Source organism: Ailuropoda melanoleuca, chromosome X (assembly GCF_002007445.2).
Source record: "Ailuropoda melanoleuca isolate Jingjing chromosome X, ASM200744v2, whole genome shotgun sequence".
Classification (NCBI taxonomy): domain Eukaryota; kingdom Metazoa; phylum Chordata; class Mammalia; order Carnivora; family Ursidae; genus Ailuropoda; species Ailuropoda melanoleuca.
This window is the reverse complement of record NC_048238.1, coordinates 85,054,203-85,074,093: the sequence shown is the minus strand read 5'-3', so window position 1 is coordinate 85,074,093 and position 19,891 is coordinate 85,054,203.

The following is a 19,891-nucleotide window of genomic DNA, read 5'->3' as shown; positions in this document are numbered from 1 at the left end:
AGAAATAGAGAGGAAAATTGAAACAAAGAAGTAATTCAGGGATAAACCCAATTTTTAAAAAAATTACTATCTTCTTCTCCATATGGCCACCAAGAAAACTAAAACAAAAAACAAAAAACAAATCAGAATGCAGAGGCGGCCAGGCACCTCTCCTGCACAACCACACACGGCCCACCAAGGAAGGCAGCCCTCCTGGGAAGGCTTTTAGGACCTGGGGCTGCCCAGCCACTAAAAACAGACCGCCAGACCTGGAACGCCAGTCAGCAGTGGTCATGAATCCAGGACAAGCCAGAAAAAAATATTTAATATCCTCACAGCATTTTTAAAAATATTGCAACCATAAAAAAGCACATTCTAATATATAAAAAAAAAACAAAGAACAAAAATGAGTTTTTGTATATTAAAACTATGATGGCTCCAGAAATATTTTTTAAAAATCTATGGATACGATGAATAATAAGGTCATGGCTGAAACTATCAATCTACAAAATGAAGTTGAGGGAAATCTCCAAGAACATAGAGGAAAAAGGAAGACGAAAATTATGAGGAAAAGAGTTAAGAGAACTGAAAGATTGAGGATATCCAACAAGTATTTAAAATGAGTTCCAGGGGGCGCCTGGGTGGCACAGCGGTTAAGCGTCTGCCTTCGGCTCAGGGCGTGATCCCGGCGTTATGGGATCGAGCCCCAGGTCAGGCTCTTCCGCTATGAGCCTGCTTCTTCCTCTCCCACTCCCCCTGCTTGTGTTCCCTCTCTCACTGACTGTCTCCCTCTGCGTCGAATGAATAAATAAAATCTTAAAAAATAAAATAAAATAAAATGAGTTCCAGGTTGGGGTGCCTGAGTGGCTTAGTAGGTTAAGTGTCCAACTTCGGCTCAGGTCATGATCTCAGACTCCTGGGATGGAGCCCTGCTTCTGGCTCCCTGCTGAGCAGGGAGTCAGCTTCCCCACTCCCTCTGCCCCACCCCCTACTCATCCTCTCTGTCTCTCTCTCAAATGAATAAATAAAATCTTTAAAAATAAAATATAATATAATGAGTTCCAGGGGACACCTGACTGCCTCAGTCGGTGAAGCCTGTGGCTCTTGATCCTGGGGTTGTGAGTTCAAGCCCCACACTGGTGAAGAAATTACTTAAATAAATAAATTCTTTACAAAGGAAATAAGTAAAATGAGTTCCAGAATAAAAGAATAGAGGCAATGAAAGGAAAAGAAGAAAACTTCCCTGAACGTTTTGTTTTTTTATTAAAGATTTTATTTATTTACTTGACAGAGAGAGAGAGACAGCCAGTGAGAGAGGGAACACAAGCAGGGGGAGTGGGAGAGGAAGAAGCAGGCTCCCAGCGGAGGAGGGAACCCGATGCGGGGCCCAATCCCAGGACCCTGAGATCAGGCCCTAAGCCGAAGGCAGACGCTTAAGGACTGAGCCACCCAGGAGCCCCATCCCTGAACTTTTTAAAACAACACTTAATCTTGAAAGATGCCACCAAGTATCACTTAAAGCAGGAGAAGTGGACACGGCCTCTTGAAATTTCAGAAAGGCAAAATGAAAGAGAAGAAACAATATAAAAAGAAAGTTATCGAAAGAAAAATAAGACTCAGATCAATAGGTGTAGAGGTCTTGTGACCCTTTATATCCTGACTAAAAGTATAATTTTTCATGTATTTAGGAAGTTTTAAAGATCAAAACCCATACGTAATGTCACACATAAATATATCAATTCTCCTCAAACTGTTTTATAGAGTCAATGTAGTTTCCATACAAAACCCAACTGTATGTTGAGAGTGTGAGAGTATGTGTGTCTGTGTTTATGGTAATGTTATTATGTAAAATTAACATATTAATGATAAAGAGAGGAAAAAAATTTAAAAATAAAAAAAGGAAAGATTAATATGTCAATGGAACACACTAGAGACCCCAGAAATAAGGACCAGGCAAATCCAGACACTTGCTATTTTATAAAGGAAGAATAGCAGAGGAATAAGAAAAAGAGGATCTCTTCAATAAATGGTGCTGGAACAAACGAGTGTCCCTAGGGAAAAAGAAATGATGACACTGAATCCAATGTACACCAGATGGAGAGATCAGTTCCAATTGCAGAAAATCAGTTCCATTATAGAGTATGTTTATGCTCAAGTTAAGGAAAGGTACCTTACCACACAAAAAGTACTTAATCATAAATTTGGGGGGTGAAAGGGAATTGGAGGAAGGTGGACAAAAGGTTGCAATTATAAGATAAATACTAGGGGTATCACGTACAACATGATGATTTTGGTTAACACACTGCTGTACGATATACAGGAGAGATGCTGAGGAAGGAGATCCTAAGACTTCTCATCGCAAAAAGAATTTTTTTCCTTTTTATTGTATCTACATGAGCTGATGGATGTAACTAAACCTATTGTAATCATTTCACAATATACGTAAATTAAACCATCACGCTGTATAGCCCTGAAGCTTTAAAAAAAAAAAAAAAGAATCATCGGCCTAACTCTAGCACCAAAATGCCATTAAATTTAGAATTATATTAAGAGGCTCATTAAAAACTTGTGATAGGGGCGCCTGGGTGGCACAGCGGTTAAGCATCTGCCTTCGGCTCAGGGTGTGATCCCGGCGTTATGGGATCGAGCCCCACATCAGGCTCCTCTGCTATGAGCCTGCTTCTTCCTCTCCCACTCCCCCTGCTTGTGTTCCCTCTCTCGCTGGCTGTCTCTATCTCTGTCGAATAAATAAATAAAATCTTTAAATAAATAAATAAAATAAAAACTTGTGATAAAATTAGGTAAAAAAAAGAGAAAGTACTAATCATAAAATAAAGATTCATAAATTGGAGATTAAATAAGAATTTCTATTCATTAAAAGACATCATAAGGAAAGTGGGACAATGGAAGAACACATGTGTGTCTTATATTACATAAAGAAAGAGTATACATAAAATATACACAACTCCTACAAATCAATATGAAAGCTCATGAACAAGCATTTCACAGAAGAGGAGGCATAAGCTTTTAGTAAACAGAAGAAAAGATTCTTAACTCCATTAGGAAGCAGGGAAATGTAAATTAAAACCACAACGAGATACTATTTTAAACACTCAAAATAAGCAAAAATTAAGTCTGACAGCTCCACATGTTGGCAAAGATGCAGATGAATAGGAACTTTCATCTACTGCAATGGAAATGTAGAATTAAAAATCCACTTTAGAAAACAATTTGGTATTATCATTTTTTTAAGTTTTATTTACTTAAGTAAGGTTTACACCCAGTGTGGGGTCAAATTCACAACCTCGAGACCAAGAGTGTCTTGACTCTTCTGACTGAGCCTGTCAGGCACCCCCAATTTGGAATTATCTTTTAAAACTGAAAATTTGTGGGGTGCCTGCCAGGCTTAGTACAGCATGCGACTCTTGATCTGGGGGTTCTGAGTTCGAGCCCCACGTTGGGTGTAGAGATTGCTTAAAAATGAAGTCTTTAAAAAAGAAATCAAAAAGAAATTGCTCACCCTTAAAAACTCTACTCAACAAACACAAAACTGCACATGGAACATTCATCAAAATAGGCTAGGTTCTGGATCAAAAAATAATCCTCCATTTTTTTTTAATTGAAATCATTTATAGTATATTTTCTGGCCGAAATTTACTAAAGTATGGGACGCCTGGGTGGCTCAGTCGTTAAGCGGCTGTCTTCAGTTCAGGGCGTGATCCTGGCTTTCTGGGATGGAGCCTGCTTCTTCCTCTCCCACTCCCCTGCTTGTGTTCCCTCTCTCACTGGCTGTCTCTCTCTCTCTCTCTCTGTCAAATAAATAAATAAATCTTAAAAAAAGAAAGAAAGAAAGAAAAAAAGAAAGAAAGAAAGAAAGAAAGAAAGAAAGAAAGAAAGAAAGAAAGAAAGAAAAGTTACTAAAGTAGAATAACAAAAAAAAATTAGGGAAATCCTCAAACATTTGGATATTAAACAACAAGCTTCTGAATAACTCATAAATCAAAAATACGCCTATCAAAATTTGTGGAATGCAGCTTAAGCAGTGTTTAGAATGAAAATTATAGCACTGAATGACTAAAATTATAAGAAAAGTCTTAAACCAACAATGTAAACTTCACCTTAAGACAAGAAAAAATATTAAATTCAATGCAAGCAGAAGGAAGAAAATAAAGAAAATACAAATGTCAACAGAAACAGAAAAACAATACAAAGAATCAACAAAACCAAAAACAAATTCTTTGAGAAGGTCAATAAACCTGACTTTTAAAGACATAAATGAGGGGCGACGCCTGCATGGCTCAGTCAGCTAAGCATCTGCCTTTGGCTCAGGTCATGGTGCCGGGGCCCTGGGATTGCCCAGCATCTGGCTCCCTGCTCGGCGGGGAGCCTGCTTCTCCCTCTCCCTCTCCCTCTGCCCCTCTCCCTGCTCGTGCTCTCTGTCTCTCACTCACTTGCTCTTTCTCTCAAATAAATAAAATCTTTTTAAAAAATTTTTAAAAAGACATAAATGAAAGGAAACAGAACCTTAAGTATTTAAAAAAATCATCAGTAGCATCCTTCCTCTCCTTCAGGTTCCCAGTCCTAGAGGTCTCTCCATCTTTGTGCTCATCCCCTCTACCCAAGAAAAAAAGCAATAGAAACACCCCTATTGTATACCCAGGCTAGCCTCCACATCCTTTAGTGGCTAATTGTTTAATAGTCAAATCTATAGAAAAGTAGAACTTTACACCATCACTCCCTCAAGACTTCTCCTTGGCACGGTGACTCTGAATTCAAGGTAAGAATGGTTAAGAGTCGAATTTCTGGATAAGACAGAAATGAAGTGATGACTATGATGTTTATTAAATATTTTAATTTTGTTAAAAATTTTTTTAAGTAGACTCCACACCCAGCAGGCTGTCCAATACGGGTCTTGAACTCATGACCCTGAGATCAAGACCTGAGTTGAGATCAAAAGTTGGAAGCTGAACCAACTGAGCCACCCAGGCACCCCATAAATACTTTTTTTTAAAGATTTTATTTATTCATTTGAGAGAGAGAGATAGAGAGGGAACATAAGCAGGAAGGAGAGGGAGAAGCAAGCTCCCCGCCAAGCAAGAAGCCTGATGTGGGACTTGATCCCAAGACTCTGGGATCATGACCTGAGCCAAAGGCAGACACTTAACTGACTGAGCCACCCAGGCATCCCTCATAAATATTTTAGATTATCAATCTATGACAGATGCAAAAGTATAGGGGTAGGAATATTACAAACATTCATGTTACACAGGAACCACCCACAGACCACCTTGAACAGGATTAGCACCAGGCAAAATCACAAAATTGGTGAGATCTTTCATGGGTGTCTCTACTCACAATACTTTCATGCATTTCTCACCTCTTCCCATTAAAACCTGAGCTTCTCAGGAAAAAAATCAGATGTATACAGAACTGAGAACAGCGTAAAAGTGCTACCTCACTCACGGAAGGAGAAATGAGGAAGGGAAATGTTTGCTAGGCCAGGAACTTTACATATACCATCCCTTTTTTGTGTGTATTATCCCACTTAATCCTCACAAAAGCCATGTGAATTATGAACTATTGTCTCCATTTCACAGAGGGGAAAACTGAGGCCCCGAGAGATGAAATGATTTGTCCAAAATCACCATCGCACAATTTAAAAAAAAAAAAGCCAATTAGGATTTCTACTCAAGCTTGTGAAGTTCCAAAAGCCCATGTTCTTTCTGTCACAACGCACCACTTCTCCCAGGTGGTGGAGTTTGTACTGCAATAGGGATGAGAGCCATAAATTAAAAGAACCAACCTAGAGATAAAATGTCATAGAACTACACACATGCGCGTGCGCGTATATAGGTAAAAACTAGCAAAATTTGAATAAGGCTTGAAGTACAGTTAACACTATTATACCAATGCCAAACTCCCGGTTTTGACATTGCACTATACTTTATGTAAACTATTAACTTCAGAGAAAGAGTGAAGGGTACATGGCACTCTACTACTTTTATAATTTCCTGTGGTCTAAAATTAATTAAAAATAAAAGGTTAAGGGGCGCCTGGGTGGTGCAGTCGTTAAGCGTCTGCCTTTGGCTCAGGGCATGATCCCAGCGTTCTGGGTTCCGCTAGGAGCCTGCTTCTTCCTCTCCCACTCCCCCTGCTTGTGTTCCCTCTCTCGCTGGCTCTCTCTGTCAAATAAATAAATAAAATCTTTTAAAAAAATAAATAAAAGGTTAAAAAAATCTCAGTAGAAATAAATAAAATTAAATCAAGAATAAGCTTCTACTGCTGTTGATCAGACAACGGGCTGCCTATCCCTTTAAACTCACACACACCATAAGGGTGATCAACTCTGCTCCCACATGAAGTCAGCCTTGCCTGCCAGGAATCCACTGTGGTTGTACCAAATGGACCATTAGATAGAAAACAGGGGCCTAAATTTTTCCCCTAGTGTTGATGCATAATAGACAGGAAGCTCCAACCAAATTCTTTCCTAGTGAACACGACAAACGTCACAAAGGACACCCTACCACAACCATCCTCATGGCTGTATCCTGCTAGGTGTGTCCGTCACTATCCATGAAGCCCACATGTATACAGGAGCAAATAAAGACGGATGAGTTTTACTGAATTCTTGTTATACATAGTATGATCTTATAGGAGAATTGGCCATGAAATCAGAAAGCACAATGTTACAACTTCGTGGCTTCGTGACCATAAGCAATTTCACGCGACTTGACCTCAATTTTCTCATCTATAAAATAGGGACACAGGTTTACATAATCACATGAGTCAGTGGCTCAATCATAATTAAATTTGACAGGACTAGTCCTCCTATAATTAAACACGGAGGGTTGATTTAAACAGAACATTTACTGTCCTGGGTACTGCACCCTGGATGTGCAACTAGCAAGTGACAACTCAAAAGGCTTTAGGAGGTTGTTTCCCCAGTGCACAGTCACAAACCTCCATGCACAAATGCGTCCAGGTATCCTCCACGGTCTGGATTTGCATGTGGATGGATTTTAGCTCCCGGCCCAAGCTCTGTGTGATAAAATTAATCCTTGGAGCTGCTGAATTATAAGGCTGGAGGTTTCCATTGGAGGTCCCGGTGTTAGTCACAGCTCTGGATTTATGAACTCATAAAACATTAACTGCATTTCTCTGTGATTTGCGTCTGATTCTGTTTCTCATACATGATGCAGAAGTGAAGTACGTTATCCCCAGATGACATCAGTGCCCTGATAAACCTATAAAATTGCTCTTGTGTTTAACTGTCTTCACACCCTAGAGATATAAAAACTGAATGATATGAATGAGAATAGGAAATCGATAGATTTCATAATACTGTTGGTTTCACTGTCTTAAGCTGGAAGAGCATGAGCAGGCCAAAGCCTGATGTTAGCTAACGGAGCTTTATCAAGAGAAGTTCAGGTAGGATGATTAGGCTTTCCTAATGTTCTCCAAGTAAACTTTATTTTCTATTTTTATTTTCTATATTTTCTTGAGGGACAGTGGTACACATTGTTTTGAGAAAAATTGCTATCAGCATTTGCTGTACTGAAGGTTAACCATACCTCAGGCCAGAACCATGGTAGCAGGTGGGCCGTACTAAATTTCACAAAGCCTTGACTTGAGAAACACCATGTAACTGATGGGCAAGACTAACTTCCCAATGGAATAGAGAGGTGATTCCTCATGTTTGTACATTTGCCATCAAATTCAAAAATGGCAAAAGGACAAAAATGAATCAAGCATTAGGGTCCCCGCAGCTTGGCACAAAGCCAGACTCAGGCAACAGAATCCCCAGGGTCAAAAAAGAACCACAGGCATAAGGAATTTCCCAAGAGCTGGGGCGCCTGGGTGGCTCAGTCATTAAGTGTCTGCCTTAGGCTCAGGTCATGATCCTGAGGTCCTGGGATCGAGACCCACATTGGGCACACTGCTCAGTGGGAAGCCTGCTTCTCCCTCTCCCACTCCCCCTGCTTGTGTTCCCTCCCTCGCTGTCTCCCTGTCAAATAAATAAATACAATCTTTAAAAAAAAATTTTTTTAATTTCCCAAGAGCCGAGGATGGGAAAAGGGAGGTGGATAAGGGAGCAGATGGAAGAAGAAGGACCTAACAGAAGGGAAGAAGAGATCTTCAGATGCCCCACAAAAACTGAAGTAATTGCCAGTTGAAAGGCCAGCCAGCAGAGCAGCAGAGGAATTCAAAAGGACAAAACAACTTCGCCCCAGCTCCTTACCATATACTTTACCATTCAAACTGGAAGAACTTGGGGAATAAAAAAAGATGTTCTTAATAATTATACCAGAACTACGGGTGCATATTGAGTTTATCCCTGGCAGACTGTGATGTATGGTCAACCTTTCTATACACTCCTCTCTGATCAGGTTAATACCTACCTACCTCCTTACACTCATCCTCCTCCGTGAAGCAGGAGCCTGCTCTCATGTACCTCAGTTATCCTAAGAGCAACAGCCAACTTCTTTGCCCACAAAGAAACTTCTGCCCATGTGGCATATGCCACATTCAGGACCTCTTGCTGATTAGGTCAAGTTCCCAGCCCCACCACATGACAATCTTCAAGTAAAATCGCAGGGCCTCACCACCACATTCTTCTAGGTCATTCTGATTCAAGGCCCTCAGGCCTCAGCCTGCGGATCAATCCAGTGAGTTCCTTGCTCACATGCATGCTTCTATAAAGAACATGGGGTTGGGGGGGGGGCTGCTGACAGAGCCCCAATAAAGGGTTGGAAATGGGGGGGAGAGCACAACAGGCACCTGGTTGGCACAGTCGCAAGAGTGTGTGACTCTTGTTCTCGGGGTTGTAGGTTCGAGCCCCAAGTTGGCTGTATAAATTATTAAAAATAAATAAACTTGAAAAAAAGATACTCTAAAAAAATAAATAAAAACAAAATAACAAAATAAAATGAACACAGTGCAGAGGAGAGCTAAGGACAAGTAGATTCCCTGTTCGCTCCACTTCTCTCTACTCTGCAACCAATGAGCCCCACTTAGCCAGTCACCATTCTGTCCCTACACCCTGGACGCAACCTCTGGGAAAGGAGTGAACTAACAGAAACCCATTTACCTTAGGAACTTGCATGCATCTGTCAGTTTCTTTTGACCCCATCTTATTTGTATCAAGGTGTCTGAATTACCATGTATCTACTGAAGAGTAAAGGGGACACTAGAGTACCATCCGTGACTAAGACTAAGCCTCACGGTCCAGGAATAGGTAACAGACACTGCCTCTCTCCGGAACACTAGAAGGACCCTGGAGCCCAGTCCTCCAGGGCCTGTCATTTTCTCTTGCCACAGCTCTTTGCTTATTCTTCCTAAAGGCAATTTTCATCCCCTCCATTTCCCTAAACTTCCAATACAGGCTGCTCTGATCTGTTCCTCAGACTCAAGGGCTCCAACTATCATTTTGCTTTGGACTCTGATTATCAAGACACTGCTATTTCTTTTACTGTGGCTTCCTGGCACTACTCCTGTGGCAAGTTCATGTGCCTGAATCCTTTTTTGCTTAGTTCCTTTCCAAGAGACCCTGTGGTCTTTTATAACAACTGACTCCTGGCAAATCTCATAGTCCTTCCAGATGTGCCCAGACATGTCCAGTTAGTAGGGTAATATTACCTTAGACTCCAACTGGGACCAATAGCTACACTTATAATAACTATGAATAAGGAAGGTCAAGTGGTATTGATGAGGGAACAGAAGGCCAGCTGAAGACAAAGGAGAAACTGACACTGCAACCCCCCCCCACCATGGGATGTACTTGACATTCCTCAGGCACTCCTGACTGTCCTAAAGTTCAAAGAAATAGTTAACCTATAGATACTGCAATCCTGCAAGACTTAAGTCTCAAGACTTAAGTTTACAAATATCTTAGCAGTTTACAAGAACGAAGCATTTCTATCAATAACCTAGCTTCCGGAAGGGAATGTAGATACAATTAAATGTCCTTGTAGGGGCGCCCGGGTGGCACAGCGGTTAAGCGTCTGCCTTCGGCTCAGGGCATGATCCCGGCGTTATGGGATCGAGCCCCACATCAGGCTCCTCTGCTATGAGCCTGCTTCTTCCTCTCCCACTCCCCCTGCTTGTGTTCCCTCTCTCGCTGGCTGTTTCTATCTCTGTCAAATAAATAAATAAAATCTTTAAAAAAAAAAAAAATGTCCTTGTAAACTGCAGGCTCCAGGAAGTTCCCAACCATCTTAATGTTAATGCCTTGCTAGAGGGAAAACAACCTTAACTTGACCATGGCAAGTCCTCTGGTATCTCGTGAGTCTTCTTTAACATATGAAAGCACTTCCTCAACCTACCTTTTTTGTTACCTCCCGCAACCCCATGGTATATAACCAGTCACCCCTCACAACCCCGGTGCAGCAGCTCTTTCTGCCCACGGGTCCTGTCCCCATGCTTTAATAAACCACCAATTTTGCACCAAAGACGCCTCAAGAATTCTTTCTTGGTCGTCGGCTCCGGGCTCCACCCCACTGAACCTCACGAGTATTCGTGTCCTCATCAGTATCTCCATTTTACAGCTGAGCTAACTGAGACTGAGAGGGTAAGCCTTACCTGAAGGCACAGCGTTAAATATAGAGGCAGAACCATAGTCTAAGTGTACTTCACACTCACCAACAGAGAAACCAACAACCAAAAAACCAGTAAATTTCATGAAAGAAACAATAATGTCACCTCAAGATGTGCCACTCTGGCATGCAGATTATTTTGAGCTGAAAACAATCAAGGCCTAAAAGACTCAGGAAGAAACTGTGACCTCCCCCCAACTGCCTAAAAAGAATCTGGATGGAGGACCTGCTGCTCCAGAAAGACAGCAATCACCATAAATTATAACATGAACTAGGGCTTGGAGAGACGGAGGCGCCTAAGAAAACCTGTTTGTTAAAATTCTTCTCTTCTGTCCCATGGTTTCTGTGTGGTCTGGCAATCATTTGTTTACCAAATATTTCCAATTTTTCATCTTCCTGTAAATGGCTTTCCCTCCCTTTGAAGCCCAGACCCCTGCCCCCTTCTCCTTAGTTCAGGATGACACATCCGGACTTAGGAATCTCATGTTTATGTGGATTTCCGGTAGCTACATAATTAAATCTCATTTTCTCCTGTTAATCTGTCTCATGTCAACTTGATCCTTAGACCAGCCAGTAGACTCTTGAGAGAGTAGAGGAAATTTTTCTTCCCCCCAATATACAAAGTCAGTAAACCAGTTGTATACAGACCTAACCTAGGCGTTCAGCATCTCGGTATCTTCACTTTTACCCCACCACGTCTAATACTTAGATGTGCCATACATGCCTGTCAGTTGTCTCGTGAGTATGTCGGCTGTAGCAGGGCCTTATCTCTTGTTTCATACTTCAACCAAAGGCACGGCAGGGTTTGTCAGATTACATATCTTCCTTTACTTCAAACAACTCACACTGAAGGCCAGCAATGCATTTCATGATTGAAAATGAACCTAGAAGCACAGCATTTGAAAGGGTTCATTAGAAACAGCAGAGCTTGAACCCTCCAGAGTAAGGAAGGGAAGCAATATATTCATGTCCACAACAGTCAAAGCCTCACAGCCCAAAGCTTAGAAGAAACAGGAGAGAAGTGCAACGATTATCAGTCCTGTGTTAAGGTTATCAAAGCACCACCTTTCCCAAAGTAAGCACTGGAAATCCCAGTCTCCACCAGTCTGTGCCCATGGAAACTATTCTGCCTGCAGAAATCGTCCCCACCAGAGAATAAGCTAACAGGGCTCCTAGTTGCTCCTCCAAGCAGTGTGAGGTCAAAATGACTGACCTCGAGCCCTGCCACTCACTAGTGGCCCATGATTTGAACATTTGCTTCCCACAATGGCTCCTTTATCCCCCAAGAAAGGAAAAAATTAAACTTTGGACCCTCAAAGCAAGTCAAATGATGGGTCAGTCTAGCTGAACAAACAAGAGGTGATTCATTGGCTGATTTGTCCTCCCAAAGTGGCAGAGGGGAAGAATTTATTGCTTGTCTCAGGCATCCTTCAATCTGACCTGCAGAGCAAGCAGATTTAAAGTAACCTTAGCCTGGTGCGAAGGAGTTTTGGCCCAATTCCAAAGCCACTTCCATTATTTGCATTTTACACACAAAGATACACAGAGACAAGTGTCTTTGCCATACCAAGGTCATTCAATATCAAGACCATTATATTAAATTCTCTCTAAAATGAAGCCCCATTATCAAGACTAATTAAATAATGACTAAATACACCGAGCAGTGCCTCTGCTCTAGAAATGCTTATTCACTGTTCCGGCACTCCTTAGCAAAAAGCTGGCTGTCAATAAGGAAAAGTTATTTGCATCTTTAGGTTAAAATAAAACCCTTCCTCTCCTCCCTCAACCCCACTGTCACTTACACACCCACCCATTATCACCATAAACTCGAGTCTAGACAAGTTTGGAAAAGAGTTAGACTTTAAGGTCTAGTGTTTGGTTTTTTGTAGTCATTAGCATGGACACTTTAAAATGCTTGTCTCTCATTTTCCAGCACTCTCTCTCTCAGCCAAAGTCAGATCCCATTCCATAATTCCACAGGCTGCACCATTATGCATGGCTGATAGCACTTCAGGGAAAAGGGTGGAATGTAAACAGTTCCATCCAAGCACACATTATCAAACAGAGCAGGCAGTGTGGGCGGGTGATGGACAACCTTGGCCATGACATCAGTATTTAAGGTGGAAACTTCTCCCACAAAATATGGAAATAAAGGAGAAAGAAGACCAGGAATCCCACTCAATATCTCAGAAAGTGAGGGCAGGTTAAATTCTCCCTGCTGGTGTGGCCCTGCTAGGGTCAGATCTTGACCCGATAAAAGTAACTCTCTTCAAATTCTTGAAGTCCAGGAGGGAAGCTTCTTTGTCTACCTGACACAAATACACATAGGACTAGACCATTTTCCTCCTGGGACTTGATGCCCTTTATATCCTAGGGCTATTCTACACACAGGCGGATCTCAGCGTATATTGCCAACAATGAAGAATTCCGATAGTGCGTGCTACTGTCCAGGTTTTCAAAGGGTTCAGGAGAAATGAGAGTAACAGGACAAAAAACAAAAACTCAGTCTCAGCCACCTACTCTCTGCTACCTTACCATCCATGCAATTTGAATCCTTTACTATTTTATGAGTCACAATTTTACCCAGAGAATGCCCCATAAATAACATCCATTCCTACCTCTGTGCCTTTATTCATTCAGGTTCAAAAGTCTTCTTCTCAAAAGGCCATCTAGCTCCTGGATTTAGTTCATCTCACCTTCCCTGTGAAGTCTTCTTTTCCATTTTAAACTTCCAGGGTAGTTTTTCAAACTTTAGCCAGCAACAGAGTCCCCTGCAAGGCATGTTAAAACAAAGGTTACTGGACGTCACCCCCAGACAGACCAAGGCAGTTAATCTGGGGCGAGGGGCTGAAAATTTGCATTTCTGTCAAGTTCTCCAGTAATGCTAATGCTGCTGGTGGTTTGTCTTCAGGATATCTAGCACTCGATTATATATGGCCATTTATTGTTTTTTCCATTGATTTATGAACATATTAGGTAAGACTTTGTGCTGGGAAAAAAAAACAGAAAACCCAATGCAAACTGGCTTTAAACAAAAAGAGGATTTATTTTCTCACTTAACTAAATCATCCTGATGTATAGTTGATCCAGTAATTCAGTGAATACCTTCAAGGACTCAATTTCCTTCCATCTTCCTGCTTTACCATCCTCAGTGTCAACTTTATCCTAAAACTGGATTCTATTCTGGCAATAACATAGTTGCCAGCTACAATCATGAGCATATTTTTGTGACTAATATCCAGAGGGATACACAGAACTTCTTACCAGCATTCCAAACAAGAGCACTAAAATTCACCTTGATTAGGTAGCCTGAAGCAAGTGACCTGGGACAGAGAGGGATGGATACCAGCAGGCAAACAGGAATATTGTTAGGAAGAGAATGGAACCCGGAATGCACCCAGCAAGTGTCTGCTACACAACCCAGTGATGGCATCATCTACATCTCTTATATCGTATATGGGGCACTCAATAAGCACTGGAGGAGTCACTGCCCTTTAAAAAACAAATTTCTGTCAATTGATGTGGATTTAGTCTTATAGACTAGATAATCACTTTGATGAGGGAACAGAAGACAAGCTGAGGACAAAACAGAAACTGACACCCTGCAACCCCCTGCCCCCACCCCGGCCATGGGATGTACGTAACATTCCTCAGGCACTCCTGGCTGCCCTAAAGCTAAGGAAAGGAAAAACAAATGGTTAACTGACTGAGATCACAATCCTGCAAGACCTGAGTCTCCCTCAGTTTACACATGTCCTAGTGATTTACAAGGAAGAAGCTTTCTTATCAATAGCCTAACTTCCAGAGACCCATAATTCAGTTTCCTGGAGCCCTAACATTACCACCCCCTCCATAAAATTGAGGGAGGCTGAGGCAGAAGGAAATGTAAATAAAATGGAATTTCTTTTAAACCTGCAGCCCATTGACAAGGACATGTGATAGGAGGAAAGTAACATTCTCCTGGGATCTCCCAACTGTCTTACTATATTAACACCTTCTAGAGGGGTCAATGACCTTAACTTGACAATAGCAAGACCTCCAGTATCCTGTGAGTCTTCTTTAACACATGAAAGTACTTTCTTAACGTCCCTTTTTTCCTTACCTCCCCCAACCCCATGGTATATAATCAGCCGCCCCTCACAACCCGGGGCAGCAGCTCTTTCTGCCCACGGGTCCTGTCCCCGTGCTTTAATAAATCACCAATTTTGCACCAAAGGCGTCTCAAGAATTCTTTCTTGGTCATCGGCTCCGGACTCCACCCCACCTAACCTCACCTATATTCCGCAACCTCATCAACTTGACTAAATTTTGTTCCTGATCAACAGAAACATTGGTAAGAACCTTCTGTATTTTTCTTATAAACGTCTAAGTAAGCAAGCGCCAGTTCAGACTTTTCTGTTACAGTGTAAAAAACTATTCTTCCTGGCTTACCATGACAATATCTAACTCTCTTTAAAATGAATTTTTATCTGGCGCCTGGGTGGTTCAGTCAGTGGTTAAGCATCTGCCTTTGGCTCAGGTCATGATCCCTGGTCATGATCCCAGGGTCCTGGGATCAAGTCCTGCATTGGGCTCCCTGCTCAGCGGGGAGTCTGCTTCTCTCTCTCTCTCCCTCTACACCTCCCCCCTGCTCGTGTTCTCTCTCTCGCAGATAAATAAATCTTTTAAAATAAAATAAAATGAATTTTTATCTTAAACATTCATAAAAAAATAGTTCTACTACCTCAACCAAAGGCCTAGGATCTGAGTATTAGGACAGCTCTTACAGCCATGCACTACTGTAATGTTTGAAAGCTCTATTTTAGGGGCACCTAGGTGGCTCTGTTGCTTAGTCACCTGACGCTTGATCTCCGCTCAGGTCTTGATCTCAGGGTGGTAAATTTAAGCCCTGGGTTGGCTTCTTTCTGGGCAAGGAGCCTACTTTAAAAAAAAAAAAAAAGGCTCTATTTTACACATTGAACTAAAAATCAGTTTCCTTATAACTTTTACTAAATGATCTTAATTCTATTAAGGGCTACACCAAAGGAGTCTTAGGGTACTGCCCGTATCTTGGGACATATATTTGAATGTAGGTATCTTATACGCTGAAAATAAACAAGACTATTTTTAATATGCTACTTCAAATAAAAACCAATTTAGGAAAACATAGTAAACTGGTGGATAGTTTCCTAAGCTGCCATAACAAAATACCACAAACTAGGTGGCTTAAAACAACAGAAATTCATTCTCTCACAGTCCACGAGCCTGGACATCCAAAATCAGGGCAAGCTCCTTCTGAAGGCTCTAGGGAAGAATCTTTCCTTGCCTCTTCCTAGCTTCTGGTAGTTGCCAGCAATCCTTGGCATCCCTTGGCTGCATCACTCCATTCTCTGCCTGTGTGATCATATGGCCTTTCCCCCATGTGTTTCTCTTCTGTGACCCTATGTCAAAATCCCCCTCTCCTTGCCCTTATAAAGATAAGTCACTGGATTTAAGGCCTACCCTAAGGCACTAGGACCTCGACCTAACTGCATTATATATATTAAGCCCCGATTCCTAATAAGGTCACATTCACAGGCACCAGGAATTAGGACTTGATCTTGTTTTGTGGGAGCACAATTCAATCCACCACAGCTGTGTAGGGCACCAATCATCTCAAAAATTGTGTAAGTCTGTGTGCTTAAAATAATTCACAGCTTTTTCTAAAGAAATTATGTAAGGGGTACGTGGTTGCTCAGTCAGTTAAGCATCAGACTTTTGGTTTTGCCTCAGGTCATGATCTTGGGATCATGAGATCAAGCCCCCCATCGGGCTCCATGCTCAGCACAGAGTCTGCGTGTCCCTCTCCCTCTGCTCCTCCCCCAGCTCATGCTCACACACTCTCTCTCTCTCAAATAAATAAATAATCTTAAAAAAAATTATCTGAGTAGAAGGTAAAATTAGGTCACATAAATATAGCAAAAAACAAAACTAAAAAAAGCAAAGGGGAAAACCCATTTTGCCGGCAAGAAATAGTTCAAATATTGTTTACTACATATCATATCTATATTGAGCTCTTTACATACATTAGCTCATGCATTCCTCCCAAGAATCATATAAGGTACATGTGGTAGACAGAATAGTATAATAATCCAACCTTACCTCCCACCCAAAAGATGTCCACATCTGAATCCTCAGGACCTGTGAATATGTTACTCTGCAAGGCTAAGAGACATGTGCAGAAGTGATTAAAATTATGGGCCTTAAAATGGGGAGATTATCCTGGATCATCTGAGTGGGCAAAATCTACTTGCATGAGCCCTTAAAAGTGGAAAACTTTTTGAACCTGGAGTAAGAGAGAAAAGAGGAAGACAAACGCACAGAGAATGATGTGATGGAAAAAGAGGCAAGAAAGATTTGAAGAGTGGTTTTGAAGATGGAGGAACGGAATCATGAGCCAAACAATTCAGGTGACATCTAGGAGCTGGGATTTGCCCAAAGGCAACAGCCAACAAGAAAACTGGGATCTTAGGCCAACTACTGCAAGGAACTGAATTCTGCCAACAATCTGAAAGAGCAAGGAAATGGAATCTCCCCTAGAGCCTCCAGAAAGGAGCACAGCCCTGCCAAAAGCATGATTTTAGTCCAGTGAGAGCCTTGTCAGACTTCTGACCTACAAAACTCTATGATAATAAATTTGTGTTGTTTTAAAGCACTAAGTTTGTGGCAATTTATTATGGCAGCAATAAAAAACTAACACATTAGGAAAATAATAATAATTTATATTATTATTATTATTACCACCACCATTTAAAGATAGAAAATAACAAGCCTCAGAAAGATTAAGTAATATGCCTAAGTCACACAGGTAATAAGAAGACAAGCAAGAATTAAAACATAAGTATGTCTGTCAGGGGCGCCTGGGTGGTGCAGTCAGTTGGGCATCTGACTCTTGGTTTCTGCTCGGGTCATGATCTCAGGGTTCAGAGATTAAGCCCCATGTCAGGCTCCACATGGAGCCTGCTTAAGATTCTCTCTCTCTCTTTCTCTCTCCCTCTGCCCTCCCCCACTTGTGCTCTCTCTAAAATAAACAGATAAATAAATAAATCTTTAAAAAAAACTAAGTATGCCTGTCAACAGAGGCCATGCTTTTCATCACAGTACTATACTGCCCATCCCAAGAAATGGTAAGATCCCAAAGAAGTTAGCTTTAAAAGCAAATGAAACAAAAATTGTGTTAACCCTGTGCCTCATCTCACAGAGTACCAACAGTGATGCCAGTAAATTGAGGCAGGCAGCTTTTCTGGTCTTTGACTTAAAAGCAGGGTTGACTTTTAGAAAAAATGTGACATGAGCAAATGTGTATTTGTAAACCTTATTTTCTCCCCTTCTTTTTCCTCAGAACTTCTTCATCTCTTTAATATCTCACCAGCCTAAAATATCTTGACAAAGCAAATGGCCAAGAATAGGACAAGATCATCCTGAAAAATAATTTGGAGAAAATTGCTCCCCTCTCCAAAACCTTAAAACTTTATAAAGCCACAGTAATTAAGATGGGATAGGAAAATGGACCAACATAATAGAACAAAGAACCCAGAAACAGACATATATGTGAAAATCTGACATATGACAGAGTTAGCCATTGCAGATCAGAAGGAAAAGAATGTGTTATTTAACAAGTGGTTCTAGGATAATTGACTCTTAGCCTTAAAACATAAAACTGTCAGTTATTTTACCAACAAAATGGTTTTACTCAGGACTAGCAGAGAATTCCAATTCGGGACACACAAGCTAAGAAAAAACCATAGGCAAGTCCAGAGAACAAAGGAGGGCAACGGGTATTTTTTTTGTTTTTGTTTTTTAAATAATCTCTACCCCCAACATGGGGCTTGAACTCATGACCCCAAGATCAAGCACTGCACACTTCACTGACTGAACCAGCCAGGTGCATCAAAGAAGAGCAACATTCTTTTATAGAGGAAAGGGGGGAGTTGGGAGTGGCTCCAATGAATAAAAAGTCCATCGGAGTCAACTGGGAGTCTGAAGTATAATGGTTTTTCATTGGCTAAGTTGTGAGAGTTTCTCATTGGCTGGGCTGTTGCTAGGCCAGGAGAAAATCTTTCATCCTCCTGCTGGTGTAGTTAAGTACTATACAGGATTCTTCTGTCAGGAATGTAAGGTATCTCTCTTCCTGTTGAGTCTGCAAAGGGCTGTAAGAAGTGTTATGCTGTGGGACATGTGGGTAGTTCAGTCAGTTAGGCATCTGACTTCGGCTCATGTCATGATCTCAGGGTCCTGGGATTGAGCTTCACCTTGGGTTCCTTGCTCAGCGGGGAGCCCGCTTTTCCCTCTGCCTGCTGCTCCCCCTGCTCCTGCTCTTGGTCTCTCTCTGACAAATAAATAAATAAAATCTTTAAAAAAAAAAAAAAGAAGTGTTACACTGTGAGAGTTCTGCCTCCTGGCCTTCCAACCCCATTTTTTTTTTTAATTTTATTGATTGATTTATTTGAAAGAGTGAGAGAGCATGAGCAGGGGTGGGGGGGGCGAGGCAGACTCACCACTGAGCAGGAAGCCCAATGTGGGGCTCGATCCCAGGACCCTGAGATCATGACCTGAGCTGAAGGCAGACACTTAACCAACTGAGCCACTCAGGTGCCCCTCCATTTTATTATTTATTTATCTTTAGAGATTTTATTTATTTATTTGAAAGAGAGAGAGAGGAGCAGTAGGGAGGGACAGAGGGAGAGAGAGACACAGACTCCCCACCGAGCAGGAAGCCCGATGCGGGCTCCATCCCAGGACCCAGAGATCATGACCCGAGCCGAAGGCAGACACTCAACTGTCTGAGCCACCCAGGTGCCCCCCAACTCCATTTTAACTCAGTTTCACGTCACTTTTTATGTGGAGGGAAAAAAACATAACCTGACATTACAATATACAAAATCAATTGCAATTCAATTAAAGATGACTCCATTTGAAAGGCCAAACAAAACAAAAATTGTAAGGGAAAATATCTTTTATGACCTCAAGTTAGGGAAAACATTTTAAGCATTTCAGAAAAGCACTAATCATAAAGAAAAAGACTGATAAGCCTAATAAATCAAAATTGAGAACTTCTGGGGCACCTGGCTGGCTTGGTCAGAAGAGCATTTGACTCTTGATCTCAGGGTAGTGAGTTCAAGCCCCACATTGGGTATATAGATTACATAAATAAATAAAAACTTTTTTTAAAAAATTGAGAACTTTTATTTACCACATCATAAAGAAGTTAAAAGGCAACTTACAAAGTTAGAGAAGATAACTGCAAGTCAAATAACCGGCAAAGAATTAGTATCTCACAAATCAATAAAGAAAAATATAAA